This window comes from Rattus rattus, chromosome 6 (assembly GCF_011064425.1).
Source record: "Rattus rattus isolate New Zealand chromosome 6, Rrattus_CSIRO_v1, whole genome shotgun sequence".
Taxonomy (NCBI): Eukaryota; Metazoa; Chordata; class Mammalia; order Rodentia; family Muridae; genus Rattus; species Rattus rattus.
Window position 1 is genome coordinate 117478749 of NC_046159.1, and position 26844 is coordinate 117505592.

The window sequence follows — 26844 nt, forward strand, 5'->3', positions numbered from 1 at the left end:
GGGTTATATTGCTGTAATAAAGACCACATTCAAAAGTAGCCTAGGGACTGATTTCAGCTTACAGTCTCTTTGGAGGGAAATCAGGGCAGGAATCTAGAAGTAGGAACTGGGGCAGAAGCTGCCAAGGAATGGTACTCACTGTCTGCTCATCCTCTCTTGCTTGGCCTACTGTCTTATACAACCCAAGACCACCCGCCCAAGAATTGCACAGCCCGCAGTGGGCAGGACCTTCCTGCATTAGCCTGGAAAATGCCCCTCAGACCTGCCTATGGGTCAAGCTGACAGAAGTATTTTCTCAGTTGACTCCCCTCCTCTCAGATGACCGCAGACTGTGTCAGGTTGACACAAGCTAGTCAGCACAGTTCATGTCTTAGAATTGTGAATCATCTGTAATTGGAGGTTTACAGAGGACCGAGAGAGAATGATACATTCTGATAATGGTGTAGAAGGGGGTGGGGGGAAGATCTCCCTAAGAATCCTGAGATTGTTAATAGGCAGGAATCATAATGAAGTTTAAACGTAACATGGTGCATGTGTTCTGTTCCGATAAGGCTTATTATTTAAAAAGAAACGGAATGAAAGATCAGCTTTGGTTTCAATTCCTTAAGGCCACGCATTGCCCCAACCGTCCAACGAAAACGCTCCACAAACTGGTGTGATTCCGTTAGTAATGAAGAATAAAGATGAAATACTGATTAAGCTATATGGACTGCAGGTTAGCTTCAGGAATCTGAAAATATCACGTGCTGTACATACACATGCTTGCTGACCTGGAAACGACTTTAATCTTTTAAACCTTAAGCTTGGGTTATGAAATGTAGGAATTAAATAAATCATGCATATTGCAGTCTCTTTCCAAAGAAGCTAGTCTTTGGAGTGTTTAAGCATTTTTGAATGCAAAAAATCAAAGCCTTACTCACCACATATAATGAAGGGAGGTGATGCTTCTGAAACGGACTGATTTCACCTCATTCATGCGTTTTCTTTCTCTGGGAGAAAGGCGTCCTGAGTTCCATCTTCTACATACCTAAACTTTTGGAATTTAATATGCTCTCCGTTTGGCGTTAAATCCTTATGCATACTTCAGGTTTTTGTCACCATATGCAGGTGGTCCTGGAAACTTAACCACAGGTCACCTGCAACATTAACTATTCCCTAATGAGTAGCTGAATACTTTGGTCCAAGCCTGTGGTCTGCTCACCTTATCTATTCATCTCTGGATCTCAACAGTTGCCGTTTCTGGGCCTATCAGTCATTCTTCACTAGAACAGGTTTATTCTAAGCTGCCTGAGTATTCCTAGGGTCCTTAAAGCCAGCCATAGACGTGTTTTGTGTTCCTACTTATAGATGTCTTCTTGGTAGCACTTCTCTATCACATCCTCCTTAAATTCTACCCCATTTCCTCCTACGGATCTGGCCTTTATTGAGTTCTAAAGACTGCAAGAGTCAGCCCTTGCTCTCACACCTGAACAGCATGATCACGGCTAGGATCTTTGAGAGGAAAACAGTAACCTTTCAACTTACTGTAATCACGTACTTCGTGTATTTGCTTGATTTTACCCCTAAAGCAATTACCCAGTGGGTTTACAGAATGTCTATTTATTCAGGACTCAATTTCAGCCACTATGATTTTGTGGATTCAGGTTCTGTCCTTCAACACAACTGATTACTTCCTACAAGTTCTCTAGCAGAGATACAATTCTCATCACTTCTGTGGGCTGTAGCCAACTGAATGGCCCTATTCTCTTTTCTCTCCTCTATCATCGATGGTTGGACTTGGAAGCACTTTAGATCTTATATTTTTAAACAGTCAGAAATGCCCGGGAAGAATGAGCTGTAAGAAAATGAGCATGCTTACCACGGACCATTGATCAAGATTTTTACTTCCTTCTTAATTCATGTTTCATAACTGGAAATACATTTATCTAACAAGAACCATAACATCTAATACAGTTGTAACATTAGGGATATAGCCATGTATTTTTTTTTTAAATAAGGGTTGTGATTATCTAATAACTGTGAGGGTTAGGATTTTATATGAAAATGCTCATCTGAAAAAAAATATTTCAGGCTCAGAATACGCCCAAAAGTGTTGCATTAGGGGGTCAATGCTACTCAAATTGCCCCCGTGGCACTGGTGCAAGTTCCTCGCTATCCACCCCAATGTTCTGGATTCCTAAATGAAAGACACACACTTGCAGCCTTACATTTAAACAGGCCTCAATCAGCTCAATGTCTGGGCCAAAGCAATCCTCCATGTAGCTAGCTCACTCTCCTCAGATACTCCTGAATTATTACTTACTAAAACCTTTATTCCTTTGTGGACGTCCTGAACCCAGGCCTGCATCCTTCCTGGGTCACGATTCCCAACTTTCATGTTGGCTGTCTCCCTGTGCTACACTTCTCATACCTGGACCTTCTCCATTTCCAGCATGGCAGTTCATTTTTTTTTCTTCTCTCTTCTTTGTTCCTTGAGGGGATGGGGGGAGGAGAACCCTAAAAGTCCTGCCTTTGTCTCCCTGCCCAGCCATTGGCCGCCAGCAATTTTATTCACCAATCAAAGCCAACCGGGGGCAGGGACCCTCACCGTCATACATGCAGACAGGTGGACTTTGGTTTAATTTTGGGAATCCAATTAACATAATACAAACATCAAATCGAATCCACGACATTTGAAATACGTCCAACTGTCATTCATTTACTTATTCATTGTGCGTAGAATGTAACATGCCTAAACTGCACTTACTCATTCATACATTTTACCATCCATTTGCATTTCTTGAACTAATATGAGACCCCTAGAATATATTAATACAGGGTTTCAAAATACTCTATAACTAGCGTCTTAAACTCACAGGTGAGGAATCTATTGGCAGTGTAATGTAATAAATGACCCTCAATGCTTTGGATTCACACTCATTTGAAAGGAGTCCAAATCAGGATGGCTTTTGGCTTTCAGTAAAGGTGTCCATAAGTGTCCCTTGTATCACCCTTTAAGGACAAAACAGAGTTTGGTGGTAATGAACAAAAGGGCAAAGGTATAGGCGAAGGAGTGTCAAGTACTCAAAACTCCCTCATGGTTCAGATTGTTGGCAGATGATGTTTAAGGGTGTCATTGAGTCATAGAGGGCATTTTATGTCACTATGATGACTTGGGATTTATTTCATAGGTGAAGAATAGGCATTGAAAAAATTTATAGCGAGGGATGACATCATAAAATTTGCATTTTGGGAACACATTTTAGCTGAGTGTGAAGGATTGATTATAGTAGAACAACACAAGAGACTACAAGAAGCTCTTGAAATATTTCAGTAATAAATAATGATATGGAAGGGAAAGTGGTTATGATATTTGTAAAATTAACACTATTTGGTAAACAAATGGTATAAAAGCTGATGGAAGAATTCAATGTATCTATTGATACCTTGTTAGTTCCATGAGTCGTTTAGTATGAGATCTAAATATGAGAAGCATGAAAATGAGACACATTTAAGTTTAAATAAGCATTCAGTTTGTGATCTCTACAGTGCTGTTACATAGATGTATCCGAGACCCAAATAATGTGAGTTTTTTGCTGTGACAAATGCATGCATTCCTGATGTCGCTGACTTGCATAGCAATAACTTCATCATTAGTTGAAATTGTCATAGTACACCTAGTCAATAAACATCATGACTTAATAACACAGTGCCATTAGTGATTTACCAGTGTAAAAAAAATAAATCCCAGAAACTGTCCAGCATGGTAACAGAGCATGTTATCATTAAATGCCTCTAGTTTAGAAATGATTGAAATCCATAGAACATTTTTTACTGGATGTGCTTTGCTTTTATATCTTCAGAAAACAACAAAACAAGCAAAACCCTCAAACTCATAAGCCTAGTGATCATGGGTCTGCTACTCCAGATGACAAATTAGAAGGCTTACACAACATAATTCCCCTTTCTACAACTGTCCAAGATAAGAGTATCATGAAGTTTGGTTTCTCCAAGTCCTGGGCTTTCAGACGTTGCCTTTTTGCTTTGTTCAGTCACACACACACACAAAGAAAGAAACCTCTACATTTCCATGATACAGAGATAGTTACAAGTGAGTTAGCTATTTCAAGGACACAGAGCACTAACACACGAGAGACAGGAGACGATTACAGACAGATGCTTCATCAGGCATAAGTGGCTGATAAGTAAGCATTATTTATTTTGAAAACATCATGCATTTCTGAAACATGTTTGCGTTCCGCAGCAAAGAACACACTAATAATTCAAGGTGAGATATGGAAAAAGTTCTCTCAAGTGGTAGGAAAACTCTTCCTTCATGAAAAAGTCTTATGCTGGGAAGAAGATCAAGTATGTCTAAGGTCTTAAATGTTTTTTTGAGTGAGTGCTTATAAAATAAAAGAGCAGCAGGGGAGAGATAGTTCGACCACCCTCACCAAAGATAGGATAGTCAAGGAGACTTTAGGAAGGAAGTTGGGGAGGGATGAAAACAAAGTAACAATAGTGGTTAGTTTTGAAGCAGACTGGGACTGTCTCCATGTTTTCCAGTGGACTATCAAATGATACATTCACTGCCCTGACAGGTGGCTGCTGCGCAGAGGTACCTTCCACGTTCCTGTGATGTCAAGATGAAGTATTCTCATCCCCAGGCTCCCCCACAGGTCAGTATGAGCAGCCTTCGTGTTCAACACACATGGTAAAGAAGTTCAAAAGGATACTATAATTTTCTTAGAAAATATGAGAAAATGTACATTCAAAACACAAGGAAGCAACAGAGAGAGCTTAGTAGTTAAGAGTTCCATGGCTTTTGCAGAAGACCAGGTTTCAGTTGCTAGAACTCACCTCCTACTTAGAACCGTCTACAACTTTAATTCCAGAGGATGGGGCACAAGACCTTTTGACCTCTTCAAGCAGAAAACACATACATAGTGCAACAATACTTTATGGGAAAACATCTATATATCTAAAATAAGTACAGAAACAAACAAAAAGGAGTGAGGAATTTTAAATAGTAACAGATGAAGATTAAATGTATACTTATAGGCTTGCTAAGGGGTTAGCAATTTCTTCCAAGCTCCAAAAGTCTCGCCAGAGAGTAATCTGAGAGATGTTTGGTCATGATTCTATAGTGAATCTCCCGTTTCATTCAAAAAATAAATCAGACTCCTTCGAACATTGGTGGTAGATCATGACAGAAGTAGGAATAAAGATATATTTAGCAACAAACCTGTGAGCCCATACCAAACTGAAAGCACATGGCTCCATTTTAGGGATGTTTCCGATGTCTAATGTAGTATTATCCAAGGTCTGATAAATAAAAAAGTCTGTCAGTTAACAGAAAATATAAAGGGTGGTGCTGGCATGTATTTCAAACCTTGTGTTTAGCCATCTGGAATGACCTGGAATATGAGGTCTAGGGAACTCTGTAAGATTTTGAAAATGGTACAGTGGCCTGAAAGAGTCAGTTGCAGAATGTTTTTTAAAGGCAAAGTGAAATATTATCAGTGACCACAGATCAAGAGACCATGGTCTTGCCAAAAATTTATCATCCCTGAGAGGGGATTCATCTTCTGAAATAGAGTTCATTAGAGGTGGAAACACGTTTCTCCTAGACTTTTATCATTGCGTTGTTGCTGTATGTATTAGTGTAAGTGAACCAATGTTCACTTACTATGGGATAGCATGAATTAGGGTGCTGGCTTAGTGGTAGAGTGCTGGACTCATAACCAAGGGAGCCTGAGTTCAATCCACAGAAACTCTCTGCAAAACCTAGGAGCGGTGATGTGTGCTTGTAATCCCAACCATGGGAAGTCAGGGACAGATCAATCCCTTGGCTTCATTCAACAGCCAGATTAGCCTAATTGGCAAATTTTGGGGAGATGAAGGAGCCTGTCTCAAAAAGAGAAGGTAGGTGGTACCTGAGAAAGAATGAGGTCGTTCTCTGGCCTGCATATACATATACACTCGAAGACACACATTCACATGCATGACACCCACTCTTCCCTGCCCCAGGCCTAGAAAAGCATGAGTCATAGAAATTTCACAGGCACTAAAATATGGAAGCATTCCTCCAGCTCTTTATCCCTGACACAGACTTAAGAGTTCACAAAAGCCACCAGTGAGATGACTTTGCCTCTGGCATTTACTATTTCTGTATTTTACACATGAAGAAGCTCAGAGTTAGGAGAATCATTGAACTTTTTTTTGTCCTCTGCAAATCAGAGACAGCAATGGCAGACAGCCTTCTGTTGAGGTGTCTCCTTGTCTCCTTACTCAAGGAGAAGCCGGGTAACTGGTAGAGAGTTAAATGCCTCTCCTTATATTCAGAGCCAACAAATGGTGCTAACAACACTTCACCATTCATTACTTTCTCCTTTAATTCTACCAATTAATCTAAATTCCCTTGGAGGTAATATTATAGCGGGTTAAAAATTATAAGGGTTATTTCAGAAGCCAAATAAATATAAACTTTATAGTCCCGTTTGGATGATAATTTGCTTGACTTTGGAGAAGGACATGGATGAAACTCAAGATATTTATTTGTACCTGATCTAGAATTTTACTCCGGGACACTTCATTATTGTTTGGATTTCAGTTTTAAAGTTATGAGACAACGAGCCCAGATCATCTTTCTCATCTGTCCCTTCAGGAAAGAAGAAAGCTGAGTAACTGTTTATTAAATCCGATTTATTTGCCTATTTAGATCCATTTTGAAAGACTTAATATTTTACAATTATTATGCCTTCCATAAAAAGAAGGAACTTTGGCAACCCGTTTATACACTGAAGTAGGAAGAATAGACAGCTAAAATTCTTCCTTTTGAGGAGAGCTGTTTAGAAACAGGACCATCGATAAAGCACATTAAAAAGAACTGATCAAATTTTGCAAGCGATTCCAGATAACAAAGAAAAATGCCAGCGTTGTGAAAGGTAATAATGAAATGATTTGGTAGCTCCATCATCATAAATATCAACGAGGACCGTAATTTTAATGTTGCTGAAATTGGCACTAGGGTATTATTGATTTTCTGTATCATCTAATGGTTTCCTGCAAATACCTTTCACAAAAGCACATTATATGTCTTCTTAATAATCTTTTCCCGAGTCATAGACCATCAAATCCTGCACAGTACTATTTATTTTGCAGTAAGTTAAAGTCGTTAAGCATATTTCTATTTAAAATTTTATCAGACCCGAACTAATATCCTCAAACTGATACAAAGTCATTTTACTATTTAACTAGCCACCTTGATTGTCTTATGATTTCAAAATTCAGAAAACACGAAGGACTATTCAAATTTATAAGAATTCAATTGGGGGGGGCATTTTTATGTAGTAGAATGAAGCAAAAGGCTTGGCGTTACAGTGGCTTTCTTTCCTCAGGAAACTGTTGTCTGCTCTCCCCGCCTAGAGCTTTCCATTTGGGCGAAAGATATTCTCATCATAACCTATGTGCTTCAGTTCTGCCCAATTCCCCACCGCCTTACACCTTGGCATAGAATTACTGCCTCACAGTGTTGGGAGATTGAAGAGAGAGGATAATTACTGAACTTTATGTTACTATTGATGTGTGAAAAATTTTCAGGAAGAAAATCCATTCATTTTAATAACACAGGCACACCGGTTAAATGGGCAACCTTGTCCCATGAAAATTTTATTATTGGCACTTTTATTTTCCTAGCTGGTAAGGCATTATTTGAAAGTACTTCACTGAATTTTGATTTTATTCAGGGTATGAGACATACATACTTTAGTGCCTTAATGGGTGATGCTTCCTCGGAGTGACACAGTTTTGTAATAAGCGTTTAAGCTAATGAAACACTATATTGCTTTCTGCTTCTAACTAGTGCTGTCAGCTTACAAGGAGTTGACTTTGGTGTTACACAGTTACCTCCTCAAAGCTGTGAAGAGGGCTTGTGTTCCTTGTGTGGAAAAGAAGTTCAAAGCAAAGCCCGATGAAATGTTAGGTCGGGCCTTTGGTCTCTTTTCAATCTTTTTAATCTGCCCTCTCTCCCACACAGTTCAAACAAATTTGGGCATATTCATATCTGCTGTACAGAGCAGAAGCAGAAGCTGAATTCCTAGGGGGAGTTCAGTTATATTTGGCTTAAAAACTGCAATATTTTTAGATGAAAAAGAAAATCATGGGGGTGTTTCTCATAATCTCCCAGCACTCATTCAAATTACTCTTACAAAGCGAATGCAGATTAAATGATAATTGGTATTTTGAATTGTGATGTTCCTTACGTTCTTAGGATACAGACAATGATCTGACGCTATGACGCTGACAAAGTCCTCTCCATACAGCGTGCGGTTTAGATTTGTCTTTGAATCACTATAAGGAATTAAAGATGCAAATGAGGAAGGGATGTAACCCAGAGCCGGATGCTTGGATTGCTGTAAGGATTCTGCAGCGAGAGTTTGAAGTTGTATGGAAAGAATTTTACACCTGCAGCGCTCAGGGGAATTTCTAACGTCTTCTGGCAGAATTTCAAATGGTTCCCAAAGTGGAGAGTTCTTATGCATGCGGCTAGGTATATAGACTTTCCTTATCATCTTGAAGCTAAGGAATCAAAGCCCGCATACTTTGCTATGTGTAAGATCGTCTTCCACCAAGGGGGATGGGGGCTACACTCGCATGCCTTACAACTCTCTCTCTCTACCTAAGAAGTAGATGGTTCATGAGAGCTCAGGGTCTTTGTGTTTGCTCCTTTTAAATAATTTCAGACCACCTCCCCACTCCCCGTTGCCCTCTCTTTTCTCAGCATCTCTGTGCATCTACAATGACTGCTATGAAACTGAAGCCACGAAGCTAATTTGACCTTAAATTATTCTACTCTTAGTTTTCTAGACTTTTCTACTCTAGTCTGGACTTTGTTTGCCTGTGACTTATCTGGTAAGTTGAAAGCTGCACTGTCTGATGTCATTTGTGGTTTCATAGAGAAATGTAGCAGCATGGCCCTAGGCTACTGTGCTAAACTTTGGGCTTGATCTAGAAGGCAGAAATGAAGGGTGGTCCTCACCTGAGTGGCTGACTTGTCTTTGAGTGAGCAGGTGGTACACACTCGGTCTGCTGCTCCTAGAGTGACCTACCGTTCTGTTGTCTTCTTTTTATCAGAACCGAATTCTTTCTCTATGATACTGCCAAATTCTTTAAGTAAAATGCATGTATCTTTTACAGTAGTGTCATTAGAAAGGAGCAGGCACTTGACGCACAATGAATATTCTAAGCTGACCAGCTATGTTGATCATTCTCAATTGGTAGAAATTATTTTTGATCCTAGATAATAAGGCTTTCTATTCATTCCTGTTTTTTTTTCCATCTTTATTAACTTGGGTATTTCTTATTTACATTTCGATTGTTATTCCCTTTCCTGGTTTCCGGGCCAACATCCCCCTAACCCCTCCCCCTCCCCTTCTTTATGGATGTTCCCCTCCCCATCCTCCCCCATTACCGCCCTCCCCGCAACAATCACGTTCACTGAGGGTTCAGTCTTGCCAGGACCAAGGGCTTCCCCTTCCACTGGTGCCCCTACAAGGCTATTCGTTGCTACCTATGCAGGTGGAGCCCAGGGTCAGTCCATTTATAGTCTTTGGGGTAGTGGCTTAGTCCCTGAAAGCTCTGGTTGCTTGGCATTGTTGTACATATGGGGTCTCGAGCCCCTTCAAGCTCTTCCAGTTCTTTCTCTGATTCCTTCAACGGGGGTCCTATTCTCAGTTCAGTGGTTTGCTGCTGGCATTCGCCTCTGTGTTTGCTGTATTCTGGCTGTGTCTCTCGGGAGAGATCTACATCCGGTTCCTGTCAGCCTGCACTTCTTTGCTTCATCCTGGTTTTCTAATCCATATTTTAATTCTGAAGGTGCCCCATCCCCAGTAGCATCCTTAGAATCATAACTAATAGCGTTCATATGGATGCAAGATTAAAATATTTCATTACATAATGCTGGATGGATATGATGCCCTCGCAATCAAAACCTGTCAAATTTGCCCCCCTCCGTTAACGTAGTCTGAGTGTCTTGAGTGATTGATATTTAATAATAATTCTGTCCTTACCTCCGTCATTATTTCAGAATTGGTTTTGGGTTTTATTTGCCTAGTCAAGAATGTAATATTTGACATGCTAAGCTATTTGCAAAAATACAGACTGTATTTGAAATACCATCTGCAATTACTAATGGAGCAGCAGCATTTATAGTTGATTGGATGTGCATGCTTATGGGCGGTTTTCCCATTTGTTATTTGAATAATTGTTCTTGTAATAAGCAGATATAACCACAGAAAGATCCAATCTAGTTTGATCATTGCAGCACTATTTGAAGAAAAAGAGATGGGTTGTATGAGTCAATTATCGTAAAGAGAATGGAAAGTAAATGGCTCCAGTGATTTCTTTTAGATTAGGAAAAGCAGTATAGAAAACCTCCCAATTTCCCTTCTTCCTCCTTAACTAATTTTATGTTGCCTTTATTGCCACAATGTCCACAGGCATGCACAACACCTTTTCCTTTATATCCTGGAGGAACAGACGCTGTTGACAATATTTGAGAAAAAAAAAGGTGCAAGTTGCAAAACGGTTTTATGCTCTACAGGTTTGCAGCTTAGTAAAGTGGAACGAGCTAATGAGGAATTAACTCAACGCAAGGTACTGAGAAGTTCACTGATAGTGTGGAATATAAGTTGTATGTATAAGGTAAATTGTGCTTGGGTATTGCTGAGAGAGGTGATTGTGCCTGAGTGTCCAGTGCATTTGAAACGTGAAACTAAGAAAGACACAATTATCAATCTATCAAGTGCCAATTCATAAACAAAATTGGGTTATTCTGGCAATTACTCAATGGTTTCTTTTATGATAATGACCGTATTCGAGGGTATTCTCTACTTTATCACCCCTTTAAATGCTCTATCGTCTACATCGTGACCAAGAAAGGTTTTCTGATCCAGAGAACTCTTGGTACCTACAAGGTGGTATGGTTCCGGAACTCTTTTGTTAATTAAACCAGGCTGTCTGTTGATCTTTTAAAACTAAAATTGATGACTCTGAACAAATTTTAACTAATGAAATAGTACGACAGGGTTACACTTTTCACATGACGTAGTCTGCTGCTCTAAGGTATTAGCTAACTGTTTCCACTGTTGCTCTGAACATCCTACCACACTTCCTGATCTCCAAAGAGGGCGCCTACACATGGGCTGAGTTAGGAGAGTTACCTCATCACTAACTTGGTAACTGGAGTTCCCAGGAAGGCTTCAGTGAGGCAGAGAATTAAAGACTTGGGGATAGAAGAAAACTAAGAGTGTGGTTTCAGTTTCTTTATCCACATAGTTACCCTTAGCACAGTTTCTTGAAACTGTGCTTGAAAGTCTGTCTTAATATCATAAAATATGGGATCTCTGTTCTTGGTTTGTGCTAATTAGATAACAGTTATCTTTGAGTGTTATTTCATTTTTTTGTGGTTTGTATCTTTTATTTTGTAATTTCTCCTCCCTCCCACCCTCCCTCCCTCTCGCCCTCCTTCTCACCATCTTTTCCTTCCTTCCCACCATTCTATCTTTTCTTTCTTCTATACCTTTACTAGAATTAAGCTTTGCAATAAAGTATATCACAATCGTTTACAAATGTATTAAATAATACAAAGATATTCATTTGGATTGTTTTGGTAAAGGTTTAAGGTGTGATTGTATATTTAAAACTACAGGTCCAGGCTACAGAAACCTGTTGCATCACTGGACCAGGGGACTTAGCCAGCTTTAAGAATTGGTCATTATAAATATAGTAGTTCTAGGTGTTGCCATGTTTAATTCTCTTCAGAACCACAAGTCACACAGGGGCTGGACTTCTTCAACGTCCTTCCTAGGCACGACTGAAAGCTTTTATATAAACTGAAGTATCACCAGTCACTCTGTGGTCCATTAAAGAAGATGTGCAGGCGTCAGATATGAGGATCAGGCAAAAGTTTTACCTCACTGTTCTTTCCTAGCCCTGGGTCTCATTTTGCATGGATTATGTGGTGCAGAAGCAGCATTTTCTTTACACAGTTGACAGAAGTGTAAAAGGTGAATGGACTTTGAGGGCTAATTTCCTCTTCATTTAGAAATAACATGAGCGAAATGATGAAGAATGTTTTTCCTATGAGCTACGTCAAGGGAGATTTTCATTCCTCGCATGTTATAAGTAGCATGCACTCACATGCTGGAATTCACAGTTACTAGAGGGAAAGGAGACAGAGAGATTGTGTTGAATTGTGTCACGAACAATCTCCTATAATCACTGGTTAATCTATCACTTGGAGAAAAATCTTAAAACATAGGCACAGCTTAGTTTGCAGAGAATTCTGAAACAATGGCTTTTGTTGTAGAGAGACATTTTCTTAATTAAAAGGGTCCTCATTGTAAATGCTTAGGGTGCATTTAATGCAAGATCATATTTTTTCATCAATTATATTCTGAAATTCATTGGATTTTTTTTACCAACATCAACTATGACAAGCACTGTTTACAAACAAAAAGATAAATACACTTGTAGCATAACTGCTCTACTCTCTCAGGGGTTTACATGTGGGCTTTGGAATTAAACAATAAGCAGATTAAGAGGCAAAACATACCAAATGCATTTAATGTGATGTGATGTGATGTGTGTGTGTGTGTGTGCCCATGTGCATGCATGTGCTTGTGATTGTATGTGTGTGTGCACACATGCATCATGTAGAAGCCAGAAGACAAGTTCATGTGTCTTTTAACAGGCATCATTTACCTCTTTAACTTTCCTTTCTTGAAATGAGTCTCTTGGTAACCTGGAGATCACCAATGGCTCTAGGCTGCTGACCAGCAAGCCACAGTAATCTTCCTGTCTCTGCCTTCCAGTGCTGGAATTACAAGTGCATGAGGTTTCTGTGTGGATTCTGGGCATCAAATTTGGGTCCTTAAACTCAAAAGGCAAGTGTTTTGTAGACTAAAGTACCTTCCTTAACCCAATATATTTTCTATATACTTTATGATGAAATGAAGTTCCAAAGAAGAAGAGAGACTTAGACACTAACAATTGTTGTGCAGCGAGGCAACGGTGCAATAAACTATATTATTCACAGAGGCGGAAAGCAATGAGAACTACTTTGACAAGGTCCATTTGTATACAATTCTCTTGATTTCTCTTCCTTGATGACACAAATGATAGTTCATCTATGGAACAGGGTGGGCATCTCGAACATGTTGACTTTATTTCCCGTGTTTTAGAAGGAAAGGAAATGTCCTATCACAATGTCTGTTCAGCACTTGCCTTACCTGCCTTTAACTGAAGTATCAGAAGCCATGCTCTTGAGACTATGCAAGCATACTTTCATTACAGAGAACATTTAAAACCCTCATGCCTAAGGGGCAGCTTCTCCTTACTCTTCTGTCGGCAGGTCCTGAACAATGGGTCAAAGGTTAACATTAGTCCCAGTGTCTGCTGACTCATCAAATTGTATTTTCCAGATGCTCATAGATAAGAGCAATGAATTGGAGAGGAGAGGCACATACAGCGAACCCCTCACAGACCTGGGCCTTCCTGTCTCTTACATGTGTATGTTTATTATTCTGTGTTTTTATAGTCCATGACCATTATGATAACTGGTAATTTAGAATATTTTGTGGTTTTGTCCTTTAATTTTCTTTAAGCTGCTTTTTGATGCAAAGCACAGAGGTGTTTGTTGTTGCTGCTGTTTTGTTTTGTTTTCTCACTAAGAACAATGAAGATACCCCAGGTCAAAGATTTGGAAAGGAAATTCTTTTCTTTACATCTACTACACACTCTTGCAATTTAGATTCCAACATGTCCCTTGTGTGCATTCATCTTTAAAAATAAGGATCATGGAGTTTTCTGTGAGTCTATGTTTCTTAGGAATATCAGAACCTCTAAACATAAAGTCTGACCAACAGGACCGAGCCATTATGAACTGAACAAAAATGACTTCAATGATCGTGCCAAACTGGATGGAGAAAAGTTAATGAGGCCTCAACCCTAGTCACAGAATGATAGGCAACCAAGAAAATCTGGCGGCAGAGGAAATGTTTTGTCTCCTGGGAAGAGCACAGCGATTGGCTTCAGTCATCCTTGAAGGCATACATAAAGGTAATGTTATATAACCTTAACAGGAACTATATAGGAACACACACACACACACACACACACACACACACACACACACACACACACACACACAAATACAGGTGCAAAAACAGTGAAAAACAAGCCATTAATTTGAAGAAAAGTAGGGAAGGTTGAAAGGAAAAGAAAAAGTGTTACAATTAAATTAACATGTCTTTCTCTCAAACACATTTAAAAAACCAGAAAGAAAAGAAAGATACAGGCCACATCCCTCCATTTGTAATATTGCCGAAGAGCCTATTAAAAAATGATTTCAAAAGAAAAATAAAATGCAAAGACAGAAACTCAATCTGCTGTAAATCATGTGAATCATTTTCCCACACAAGGCAATGTTTTTAAGATGTTACAGTTACTCCTGGCTTTCTTCCTTTCCTTTTCCTTTTCTTGTGTAGGGTTGGATGAGGTGGGTGGGAAAGGGTTTGTCTGGTTTATGGGTTACTGTCTATTTTTGAGGGAGTCCAAGACAAGATTTCAAGGCTCATGGAGAAATAGTGCTTTCTGGCTTGCTTCCCAGCTCATGTTTAACCGCATTTTCTTGTACAGCCCATGCCCATGCTGCTAAGGGATACCATCACCCTGGTCTAAGTATTCCTATATCTATCAGCAATCAAGAAAATGCCCCACAGTCATGTCCATAGCCAATCAGATGAACGCAATTCTTTAGTCGAAGTTGCCTCTTCCCAAGTCTGTCATGTTGACAACCAAGATTAGTCAATGCTTTATAAAAAATGGCTTTTCTTTTTTCTCCACCTTTTGTCCCATTTATTGAAAACAGATTCTTTTCTCATACAACATATCGGTGTTACAATTTCCCCTCCCTTTCTTCTTCACAATTCCTCACCATTTCCCTCCCCTCTGGGTGCACACCCTCTCTGTCTCTCATTAGAAAGGAACAGTCTTCTAAGACATAACAACCCAACATGACACAATAATTTTAATATGATGAAATTAAAGCTATCATAACAGAGTTGGATACAACAACCCAGCAGGAGGGAGAGTTCCAGGAGCAGGTACAACCTATTGGCTGGGTTCCTGGTAAAATGGCTATGGGGAAAAGCTATGAAAGAGATGTACATTTTTTTAAAACAAATAAATCATTAAATCAAACCCAAGTGCACTGTATTCCGCAATTAAAATTACAGAGTACAGCACAACGCATTCTTGATGATAGTTTTTAGTGATGTCACACTCAATCAGTACTGTAGAATATAAGCAACCTTGCTTCATATGATATGCATGTGTATATTTGCATACTATTGGGTTTTCATGGCGCCCTAGGAGCTCTATCCTAATCAGTAATAGTTACACAGTTTATTTTTTATAGCAAATTAGGACTAAACAAACTTAACATCAAAGTTACTTCTATTGAAACTCAACCAGCTGGACAGGAAGCAGAGGTCAGACTGTAAGGGGATAAATGATCCATTCGTGATTGCAAATTCCTTTCCACATCCCCTTTTGTTTCATTTAGAGAAAAAAATGTTTTTTAAGTTAGAAGGACTTGCTCTCTCTTTTCTTTTACAAGATAAACATTCCTCTTTTGAAAATTTAAGAGGGGGGAGGATATAGACATTTATTTAGAAGGATTATTGGACAGTGGTTGCTCTTTTTAACTGAAAGACTTCAGAACTATTGGAGAGGGTAAGCAATCCCTTTCCATTTGAACGTTGATTACCAAGTTAAGAGAAACAGTAGAATTCGCACAGTATATTAAAAATAGCTATCAGAGCTTCCATTTGTTTAAGTGTAGAAGTCTTTTATAGGACATTAATGCACAACAACCCCTCTGACCGCCCACAGTATCTCCCCCACTCCAAATTTACTTAGTCTATACAGAAGACGAATTTTCCTCTTGGTCACAAGAGCAATTCAAATGCAATCTTTCTTGTTACTCTTGCCTGGCAGAAATTAGTTTTCTGTTTAAATGACTCATCGGACTAATGTACAGGGCCAGTTGCAAATTTACTTACTATTTTTTCTCACGGTATGCAATCAACAGTATAACATAGCATTTTAATCAAAGAAAACTTTCACAATTGCAATGTAAATGTGTGAAGCAACCATGCATTTGCCAGTCATTTTCTACTATTGTATATCCAGAATTTAAATATGGGACATAATTCCACACAAACACTTCTGTCCAGGTGGTGCCTTTGATAGCCCCGTGTTTGTGGGATTAAGGTCAGGACCATGTAGTCGGATCATCTGCAGGGGTTGTGATGACTCACAGTCAAGGTTAAGACTGAGTTCGGAGCAGGGGTGGATGGGTGGTGGGCTCTCTGCTAGCATCTCTATTATGGGATATATTAAACCCTAGAGCCATTTATCCTAAAGGGACAGCTTCAAGAGCTATCATGGATGTTCTTACAGATGAAAACACAGCCATGAGGGAAACAAAGAAACCTATCCAATTTTAACAAGTTCATTCTCTGTGATTCCTCCCCAAATTAGGTTATTTAAAATAATCTTAATTTCAATTCACACATCTCAATTGCTTACTATTCATACCGAACAGTTATGTCACCCACTAGACAGTCTCCTTATCCCTTCATCCCTCCTCTCATTTGCCAGGTTAAACCTATTTGATTAAAACATAATAAAATCTCTCATCCATTTTCCTTCCTTATGGTTTGTTCTGTATGGTGGTGTGCACTGACTTTTAAAAGGGTATAAGTACCAGTGCCAATTTAGATGCTGGAGGTACGGGGATGAGGTGGACTCAGGGCCTCATGTTGTTGGGAATTGCAACTGCCATCATTGCTTTTATGTGAAATCTTAAGGACTTGTACCATTTTCTTCTTCATGTGAGCATGACTACCATCCTGATAATACTCTAGTAAATATGGATAAGGTTTCAGTTGACCAGTTCTCCCGTCGGTTAGCTTCTCTTACTTCCATGAGCGTTGTCTTAGTTACTTCTCTGTTGCTGCGATAAAATACCATAATCAAAAGCAACTTAAGAGAGGGTTTTATTTTGGCTTACGGTTTTAAAGGGGAAGTCCATAAACATAGGAAACTCATGGCAGTAAAGACCAGGAAGATAGCAAGAAGACAAATAATCATATTTCAGTCACACATGGGAAAGAGGGAATAGACTCTAAAACCTCAAAAAAAGAATGCCCCTAGTGACATACTTTGTTCAACAGAACTTCACTTATTAGAGGATCCAAAACCTCTCCAAACAGTGCCATCAACCAGGGACTAGGTGACTTCTTCAAATCACAACAGAAACTGAAAGAACATTATCAAAAAGATCCTTGAGAACTGTTCCATTAGTATATAAACCCAGTATGGTAGTTTGAATATGCTTGGCCCAAGGAGTGGCACTCTTTGGAGGTATGGCCTTGTTGAAGTAGATGTGGCCTTGTTGAGGGAAGTATGTCACTGTGGATGTAGGCTTTAAGACCCTTATCCTAGCTGCCTGGAAGCCAGTCTTATCCTAGCTGCCTGGAAGCCAGTCTTGTTCTAGCTGCCTGGAAGCCAGTCTTGTTCTAGCTGCCTGGAAGCCAGTCTTGTTCTAGCTGCCTGGAAGCCAGTCTTTTCCTAGCAGCCTCCAGATGAAGATGTAGAACTCTCAGCTCCTCCTGTACCATGTCTGCCGGCACACTCCCATGCTCCTGTCTTGATGATAATGGACTAAACCTCTGAACCAGTAAGCCAGCTCCAATTAAACGTTGTCTTTCTAAGAATTACCTTGGTCATGGTGTCTGTCCACAGCAGTAAAACCCTAGCTAAGACACCCAGGTAACAAAAAAGTCTGCACAATTCTATACGTTATCTAAAATCACTCACAAGAGAAATCACATACCCAAGAAATGAACATAAAATAAAAATAAAATCTTATACTCTTCAAAAGTCAAGTATAGCCCACAAGATGACTAAATCCACAAAGGGGAGTTTGCTATGCACGTAGCATAGAAATGACGGGTTTCACACCTTATAGAAGGAAAGACACCTGACTGTTAAAAAAATAAAAGAAAACAAAAGGAAAAACTCAGGCTTGAACTATTCTTTCTTGTTATTGACTACATTTTTACAAAACAACTTCTGAATCTTTGAGATGAACAATATTCCCAGAATTAGCAGCAATACTGCATGGCCCTGAACTTCCTCTCAATGTCTATCTGGACCAATAATAATGTCTCTTTTTGCTCCATGGCTACAGCTGCTTATTTCTCATACATGAAAACCTCTCAAAAAGCAGAATGATTTTCCACCCTCTGAGCAGGCTCTGTTAGAAAGCAATTTCCCCTTGCTGTTTCGCAGAAAAGAAGTTTTCTCGACTGCATTTGCATGTGTGGCTCAGAGGCCTGCTCTCCTCTCAGCTGGATGGGTCCCTGGGAAAAAGTAGATAAAAGATCACATTTCATGAGAACTCTGCCAGATTGTTGTTGTCGTCGTTGTTGTTGTTTTTTGTTTGTTTTTTGCACCCTCCAGTTCTGCAAGGGAGCTTCTCTAGTGCGAACGGGAGAGGCAAAGGAGCTGTTCACGGGAACAATCATTTTGCATAAGGTGAAAGGAGAAAGAAGACTGAAAACACATCCAGGAGCCACTGTATAATTAGGATAATTAGTCCGTGTGTAACACGACTACATGTGGAAAAGCAACTTTTGAAGTGGGAACACACCTTGTAGGTAAACAACACTCCAGTGCTTCACTTCACAGCTCTCCCACCCATTATAAGAATTATTTTATTTTTCATGACCTCCTTGAAGTATATTATGGAGACATTTCTGAATCTGAATTTTACGTCTTAATCTTAAGCTCTGTGTATTTTAAAGGTCCAATAAAAGATCCAATTCTACTATTTCATATTCAAACATTTTCATTAGAAAACTTCCGTTAGAGAGGAAATGGTCTTCTATGCTTCATCGGGTAAAATTCCCAAGTCCCCTTGTCCGCGGAGATAGAAGTAGTTCTGTGTGTCATCCAAAGCAGGTAAATGCTTCCTTCCATACTGTCTATATGCACACGTCTACACTTTGCCAAGCTTAGATTATTAGAAGACACTACACATATGATACAGTTATAGTTCAAGAACACAGAATCCTTTAAAAAGGCTTTGGTGTTAGCATAAGACTTCTTTGGTATTACATAAAATGTAGAGATTTCACAAATGAACCATCAATAGCATGTTTAAATATCCCACAGTTTGTCGAAATACTTTTATGAGAACTAATCACAACTTCAAGCTAATAAACGGCACTAAGATTTGTGGTCTGACTATATTCATTTAAAGCATGATTTTGCCCTTTCATTTTTGCCTATAGAATTATATATACATATATATACACACACACATATATATATATATATACATATTCACATCTGTAAATATATACAAACAATGATGCATAATTTTGTTTAGCATGTGACAATTACTTCAGCTACTGCGGTCCCTTTTTCTTACCGTTAGTCTTTCCTATCAGACCTTCACTAGATTTTGAAAAAAAAAATCATCTGTGGTAAATCGAATATTGTATTAATTTACAATATTAATCAAATTTTAGTGTATGATTCAGTAGTTTAACCCACATTAGCCCTTCCAGGTTTATATTAATTTCACTTTTATATGTAAAAGATATAAAACCTCAAAACTGTAGATTTTATTGTTATATATTGATATGTATTTGTTGTTTACTATTTCTGCATCCATAAACACTGCCACCTCAATGGAATACTATTCACCTATAACAAAGGTCAAAATCCATTTCCTCTGATTTTTGAGATAGTAACTGCGTGACTGCTCTTTCTCTTCACTGTACAGCACAGCTCACGGTGGAGAATGCCAGTTGCTAACCAACCATGGCTTAGAAACTACTGGTCAACCTTTTCTTTTCCTGCTGCCCTATGGCTGGAGCTTCTGCTCTTCACTCTGAGAGCTTTTGTTCTCCCACAGTGAGGGGGATCCTGCAGGACTTCCTTTTTGGTTGGCTCGTTTCACTTAACGGTGATTTCACGTTCCAGCACTATTGTTGCAAATGGCATGATTTCTTTAGTTTGTTTGGGTGACGAGTCTCCCATTTAGTACTTTAAAAGCTCTTTATTGGGAGGAGCTGTTTCCTTTTGTAGTTAGTGTGGACGGTGTAGCAGTGAGTATGAGTGTAAAGATTTCTCTTTGACTTTCTACTGGTCTTATTCCTTTAGTAGTATGCCCAGGACTAGGATTGTACCTATGTTTTTGCAACCCTCAGTGGTAATATTTACTTACATTTTTATCCACTGGGTGCTGTATTGCCTTTCTCTACATCCTCATGGACAGTTAACATCTTTTGCCCTTGGTGATGGGAATTCTCACAAGAGTGGGGTGATATTACAGTTTTGGTTTTCTTTCCTTGATCTGTGAGGCTGAACACTTCTTTAATTACCCATTGAGAATTTGGATGCTTTCTTTTCATTAATTTCTATTTATATCCATTTCTTTTTTTCATTATTTTTATTTTTTATTGGATTTTTAAATTTTACATTTCAAATAGTATTCCCTTTCCCGGTTTCCCAGACATAAGCCCCTACCCTATTCTCCTCCCCTTCTTCTCTACGGGTGTTCCCCTGCCAAACCAACCCTCTTCCCACCCCCCAACATTTCGCTACACTGGGGGTCCAGCCTTGGCAGGACCAAGGGCTTTTCCTCCCATTGGTGCCCAACAAGGCCATCCTCTGCTCCCTATGCAGCTGGAGCCATCATACCCATTTCTTAATTAGCTTTTTTGCTGTTGATGTCTGTTAGTTTGTAAAGGTATACTAAAAATATGTCTGATGGGCACGATGGTACTCAACTTTAATCCCATCCCTAGGGAGGCAAAAGCAGGTAGAGCTCTGAGTTCAAAGCCGCCTGGTTTACAGAGTGAGTTCAAGGACAGCCAGACATACACACACACACACACACACACACACACACACACACACACACACACACACACACACACACACACACACACACACACACACACAAAGCCTCAAAAACAAAAAACTGTTAAGAAAGATGTCTGAGAAAGACAGTAGGTTAAAAAATACCTAGAAACAAATTTTAAATGTGCTTCGCTTATGCCCATTTTTCGAGAATTAATCCACAGTTTTGTGTATATGACACAGCCCCTTTACAAATACATCTTTGTTCTTAATAAGTTTCCCCTAAATCCTGTCTATAAACAACTTCATCAACAGACTAGAGTTACACTTTCTTAATATATTCCTATGTCAGCACTGTTTCTCTTTTTGATGAAAGGAGTCATTGCTACAGTATAATAATTATTTTTTTCCCAAGCAGTAATTAGGGATGCAACCCTGAATGAGTAATGGTGTGTAAATTACTGCTGCTGTCCCAAGGATCCAGTATCTCACACATTCTTCCTTTCAAAAGTTTGTTCTTTGATTATTATGCCTCATTTAAGCTATCAAATATCAGATTCATCCTTTTTTATAGCTGATGCTGCCTCTTTTGGAGTAAAATAATTTAAGGTTATTTACTTCCTAGGGGAGAAACTAATTTAAGGAATAAGAAAAAAAACCCTCCTTCTCAAAAACCCTTAACTTTTCCTCACATATTTATGGAACTAGATTAACATCACAGCCCTTGTGTATTTATGGGAAAAAAATCAAGACAATTATTAAAAGTACTGTTGGAGAGAAAATTACGCTTCAGGTGTTTTGTTAATTCCTTAATGAGATCCTGAATGGATAATATATACACGCAATATCTGTTCAAAAATGACAAAGTTTGGGTAATGTTTCATCTTCCATGTTGGGTAATGTTTTAACTTCATGGGGCTTAGAGAAATCTAGCTCACAGATCTTCTGTGTATGCTGGGAGAAGTTCTACACAGACATTTCACTGAGGAATGAATACCTGACCTGAATGTGTATGGAAATGTGGACTAGTCGGGGTCCTGGACTGAATTAAAAAGAAAAGAAATGAGCCGGGCATAAGAGTTTACTCTTGCTTCTGGACTGCAGTTATAACACAGCTTATTCCACATGGACAAGCTAGAGCTCCCTTGGTCGTCCCTGCCCTCAGCGGACTGTATCTGCAAACCACGAGCCTTACTCCTGCCATTGACGAAGTCATGGGTCTTGCCACAGCAATAATTAAGGTTACTAATACAGCAGGAATAAATGGCTTTGTTTTACTTCCTTTTCTAATTCTACAGTGATTATTCTTTTGTATATTAGGGGTAGTTTATTCATAGACAGAATTGCATTGTACAAACACTGTGCATGCCTATCTATATTCATATTTATATCTATGTAGCCATCTTTCTTCACGAATAACCACTTACTATTAAAATTATGTACTTTGTTATTTCACTAGACATATTGTTAAGTGCATAATATATGGTCTCATTCTTCTTAACCACTGCATGGTATTCCACTGTATGGAACTATTTGGATAGACATTACATATGCAATATATTAGCCTTATGAAATCTTTTACATAAAGTCATCTATCAGATTGAAAATATGTACGGTTTCTATTTTTTCTATTGCAGTCAGTAAATAACCTCACTCAGTAAGTTCTTACATCATAAGCTGCTGGGCAGTCTCTAGGACCATTTCTTGAATTAGTATTGGAGAATTTAATGAATTATAAACTATGATTGAAGTAGTCAATTTATTTTCCATGGAAATTTCATTGCTCTATAGTCCAGCGAATGCAGATCTATGTGTCTGTTACTCTCTGCAGCCACAAACAGAATGCTTCTTGTTGAATGTGTTGTATCGTTTCAGTCAAATGCCGGCTGAATCTACGTAACTGCGGATGTGCTTGACAATTTGTAAGAAAATGTCAAACAGCTTTCTCCTCACCGATAAGATTAAAGATCCTGAATTCTGCGATCATATTTCAATTTGGAAAAATGGTCCAGCACCACTCGCTATTAAAAGAACACACACTCCTGCCTTTTCCATTGTAAAGCAAAACAAAAGGTATGGGAAGAGGACAGCACCTTGCTCGCTAACAACGAACGTTTTCTGAGCACTGTCAATACAGAAGCACGGGGGTAGGGAAACAACATAGAAGTCCACATGCATGCTTTGCAGATACGATTAAATGTAGGTCACAGTAGATACACATCAGAAAGTGACATCAATTGTCCGTGTGTGTGTGTGTGTGTGTGTGTGTGTGTGTGTGTGTGTGTGTGTGCGCGTGCACAGAACATAGACAAAGACTCTGTTCCTCTGCACTTTTACTGTTACTCCCTAAACCCAGAGTCTTTTGTTGAAGCTGGGCTCACCATTTTGGCTAGCATGGTGGGAGAGCCTGTCTCTATCTGCCACAGAGCTGGGGTTATAGCACCATGGAGACCATGACAGCCTTTTATTTTATTTTTTAACACGAATGTGGGGATAGGACTCAAGTCCTCATATTGAGCAGCTGGACTTTTATTCACCAAACCACCCTCCCCATCTTTCTTTCAAATTGTCTCTTGCGGGAACCGTCTAGCAACTTGCAAACTTTCCCCTAGCAAGTCTCATTGCTCTCTTTTCCTTATTCCCCAAGTGTACCACTTCAGTTGCATCCACTGGTTGCTCTGTAAACCCTCATGATCATGAGACCTTGATGTTAGAAATTCACATTTTTAATGTGTATGCAGCCTTGCTACATAGCAAATGCGTAATTATTGCTTTATGAATAATTTCTAAACATCTTTAAAGTTTGTTTTTGATGCAGAACATTTCCCTATGTTCCCCCAAATGAAACTTTGATTTAAATAATGTGATCATTGCCCCTTTGTAGTTTAGCTAAATAGCAGAAATAAAAAGTGGTTCTATCAGTCCGATGCTAGTCACAAAGGCAGAACTCACGTCCTTTTAATTTCTGACACTGCCACCAATTGTTCAAAGAAATGCATGATTATTTTTACTTAAGAACGAGTCAATCAGCAAAGGTCCTGTCTAGATCCCCAAGATGCCCTTCATCTATGTCCTGCCCACATTTTGAAACCTGCTCTCATTTTTTTTATTCATGAATCTATGGCTGGGCTATTGCTGGGAATTCAGTCCCACAATGAAACAGACACAGGGATCATGCCTCCAGTTGTCTATGGTTCTCTGTCCTGGAATAGAAAGGCATCCATTACAAACTAAAAATTCCCTACTAAGAACTTAAGACAGGAAATCCAATAATGAGACTATGCTAAAAAGAATGACCTTGAAAACTGTGGGAAAGATTTCTCTGTCTCTAGACATCTTGCCTGATGATGTCTCAGTGTTCTTCTTCCTACACATGTATCCTGTGTCCAGTTTCCTACCTTCACTGGGAAGAAGTGAAATTAGAATTTGGATGGGCAGGGCATTTGAAGTTGAGCCATTGAAACACCAACTGTAAGGGGCAGCTGAATTTCTTTATTCATTCCATCCAATTAAGGTCATTTTCAGAATGTTGTTACAGTTTTAATTTTTTTTATTAACTTGAGAATTTCTTATATACAGTTTTAATTTTTAATGATGTTGGACCTACCCCATTGTGATAAACCCTGCTGTTCCTCTTCTTCCCACAGGAATAAATTATACACGACTGTGTATAAACTAGACCCAAACAACATAGGTGAAATCTAAGCTTACTGATCAAGAAAACTTTAAGTACGTTTTGACACAGTTCCATCCATTTCAAGTTTTTAAAATTGGTTTGTTTTTATTTATAATAATGTGAACGTGTATGTGTCTTCATGTGGATGTGTGCACATGAGTAGCTGCACGCTTAGGTCAGAGATATTGGGTCCCCTGAAGTCGGAATTACAGATGGTTGAGAGCTACCTGACTCACAACTGGGATGGCTATTCTTGGTTGTCAATTTAATACATCAGGAATGAACTAGAACAGAAGTGGTTGGGTTCATCTGTGATGGAATTTTCATAAGTAAATCATTTGAGGTGAGAAGGGTCACCTTTAATCTGGGCCAAATGCCTTCTGCTGGCAACCTAAATAAAGGGCTTGGAAGAAGGGACGTTTGTTTCTCTCTGCCTGCTTATCTTCATTCTTAATGGAGAGTCTATTCCTTCACTGCCATTAGAGCCTACTTCTTCAGGATTCTGGCTTATAATGAAGACCAGATGAGACATCCAGCCTTGCCGACTGAACAACTATTGGATTCTTGGACTGTAAGCCACTCTTCTAAGTCACGCACACACACAGGCACGCAGGTAGATACTCATGCAGGCAGGCACTCATGTAGGTAGGCACTCATCAGGCAGGCACGCAGGCAGGCACACACGCATGCGTACATATACCCACACTCTCTTTCAGCTTGGTCTACTAGAAAACCCTTACTATTGCAACACTCTGGATTTTTGGGGTCTAAACTCTGGTCAACTCTGGTCCTGAGGAAAAGTACTAAGTGCTCTTAAAGCCCCCTTGACCAGACAGGCAAGCCAACAGTACCATGCCTTGACAGTTCCTGAGCTCACAGAGAAAATGTTTGATGGCAAGAACGTGATGGTGCTTGTGATCCCTGCCATGGGCGCTACGTGTTCAGAGGCCACACGTCTATGAAGGAAGTGGACTAACAGATGCTTAATGACCAAAACAAGAACAGCAGCTACTTTGTTTGGGAGGATCCCTAACAATGTGAAAACAGCTGTCTGTGACATTCCACCTTGTGGCCTAAAAATGTCTGCCACTTTCAACTGCGACAGCACGGCTGTTCAGGAGCTGTTCAAATGCATCTCAGAGCAGTTCACATCTATGTTCCGATGCAAGGCCTTGCAACACTGGTGACAGGTGAGGGCATGGATGAGATGGGTTTCACTAAGCCTGAGAGCAACATGAATGACCTGGTGTCCGAGTACCAGCAGTACCAGGATGCTTTAGCTGAGGAGGGAGAGTTTGAGGAGCAGGCTGGGGAGGAGGTGGCTTAGTCATTAAAGCATGGAAGCCATGTGAACTCTTTATTCATTCACAGCCTGTCTGTTAGCCATGTCCACTGTGCATTTGCTGACCTGTGTCCTGACATCACCTATACAGATACCACCATTAAAGCAATTCATAGTGAAAAGGAGATGTATAGTTAGCCCTTCCTTAGTTACTTTGCAAATCATAATCAATTTATAATACCCTAATTAGAGTTCTGTTAGTCCACCATCTTTCTCTGTGTTTTTGTATGTAAAGGCATGGTTATGGGAGTCAGAGGACATACTTGCTCGTCAGCTCTTGCCTTTCTCTCGTGAGAGTTTATTACTGGGAAGCATTGACTGAGAAGTGTGAGGAAGGTGAACCAGAGGGTTTGTATGTCAAGCTGTTGTGTTTCCTAAAACTTATAACAGTTCTAACAAAGCAATATTTATTTTTTTTCCTTTTCCTTTTTCACTCCCTAGACCACACAGGCCTCGAATGTACTTTCTAACTAGTACGGCTTGGATTATAGGTGAGTGCTGGGCTTGACATGAGTTTTGGAGACCTGAACTCAGGTTTTTATTCTTGGCTAACAAATGCTTTACCCACTGAGCCATCTCCCCAGCCCAGAAACACATCCTTTTCTCTTTTTTATGAACTCATAATGAGGAAGCTAAATCGAAGATCAATTCTTTATCAATTATTTTTTTCAAATTAAACATTTTTTTAGGAAAATGCATTATGAAATACCTCTCTCTCGTTTTCTTCCTCAGTTTCTTTTTGTGACACATTTTTTCTTTGTCATCTTATAGGTTTTTCCATTAAAATATACTTGGGCTACTCTCTTGTTTATCTTTTAACATTGTTTTGTTATTTATGTTT

The 26844-nt window shown here is 39.3% G+C and overlaps 1 pseudogene; it reads left to right on the forward strand.

The window, feature by feature from the left end:
- Positions 1-20901: 20901 nt before the first annotated feature.
- LOC116904433 lies at positions 20902-25988 on the forward strand (annotated as a pseudogene).
- The last annotated feature ends 856 nt before the right edge of the window (positions 25989-26844 follow it).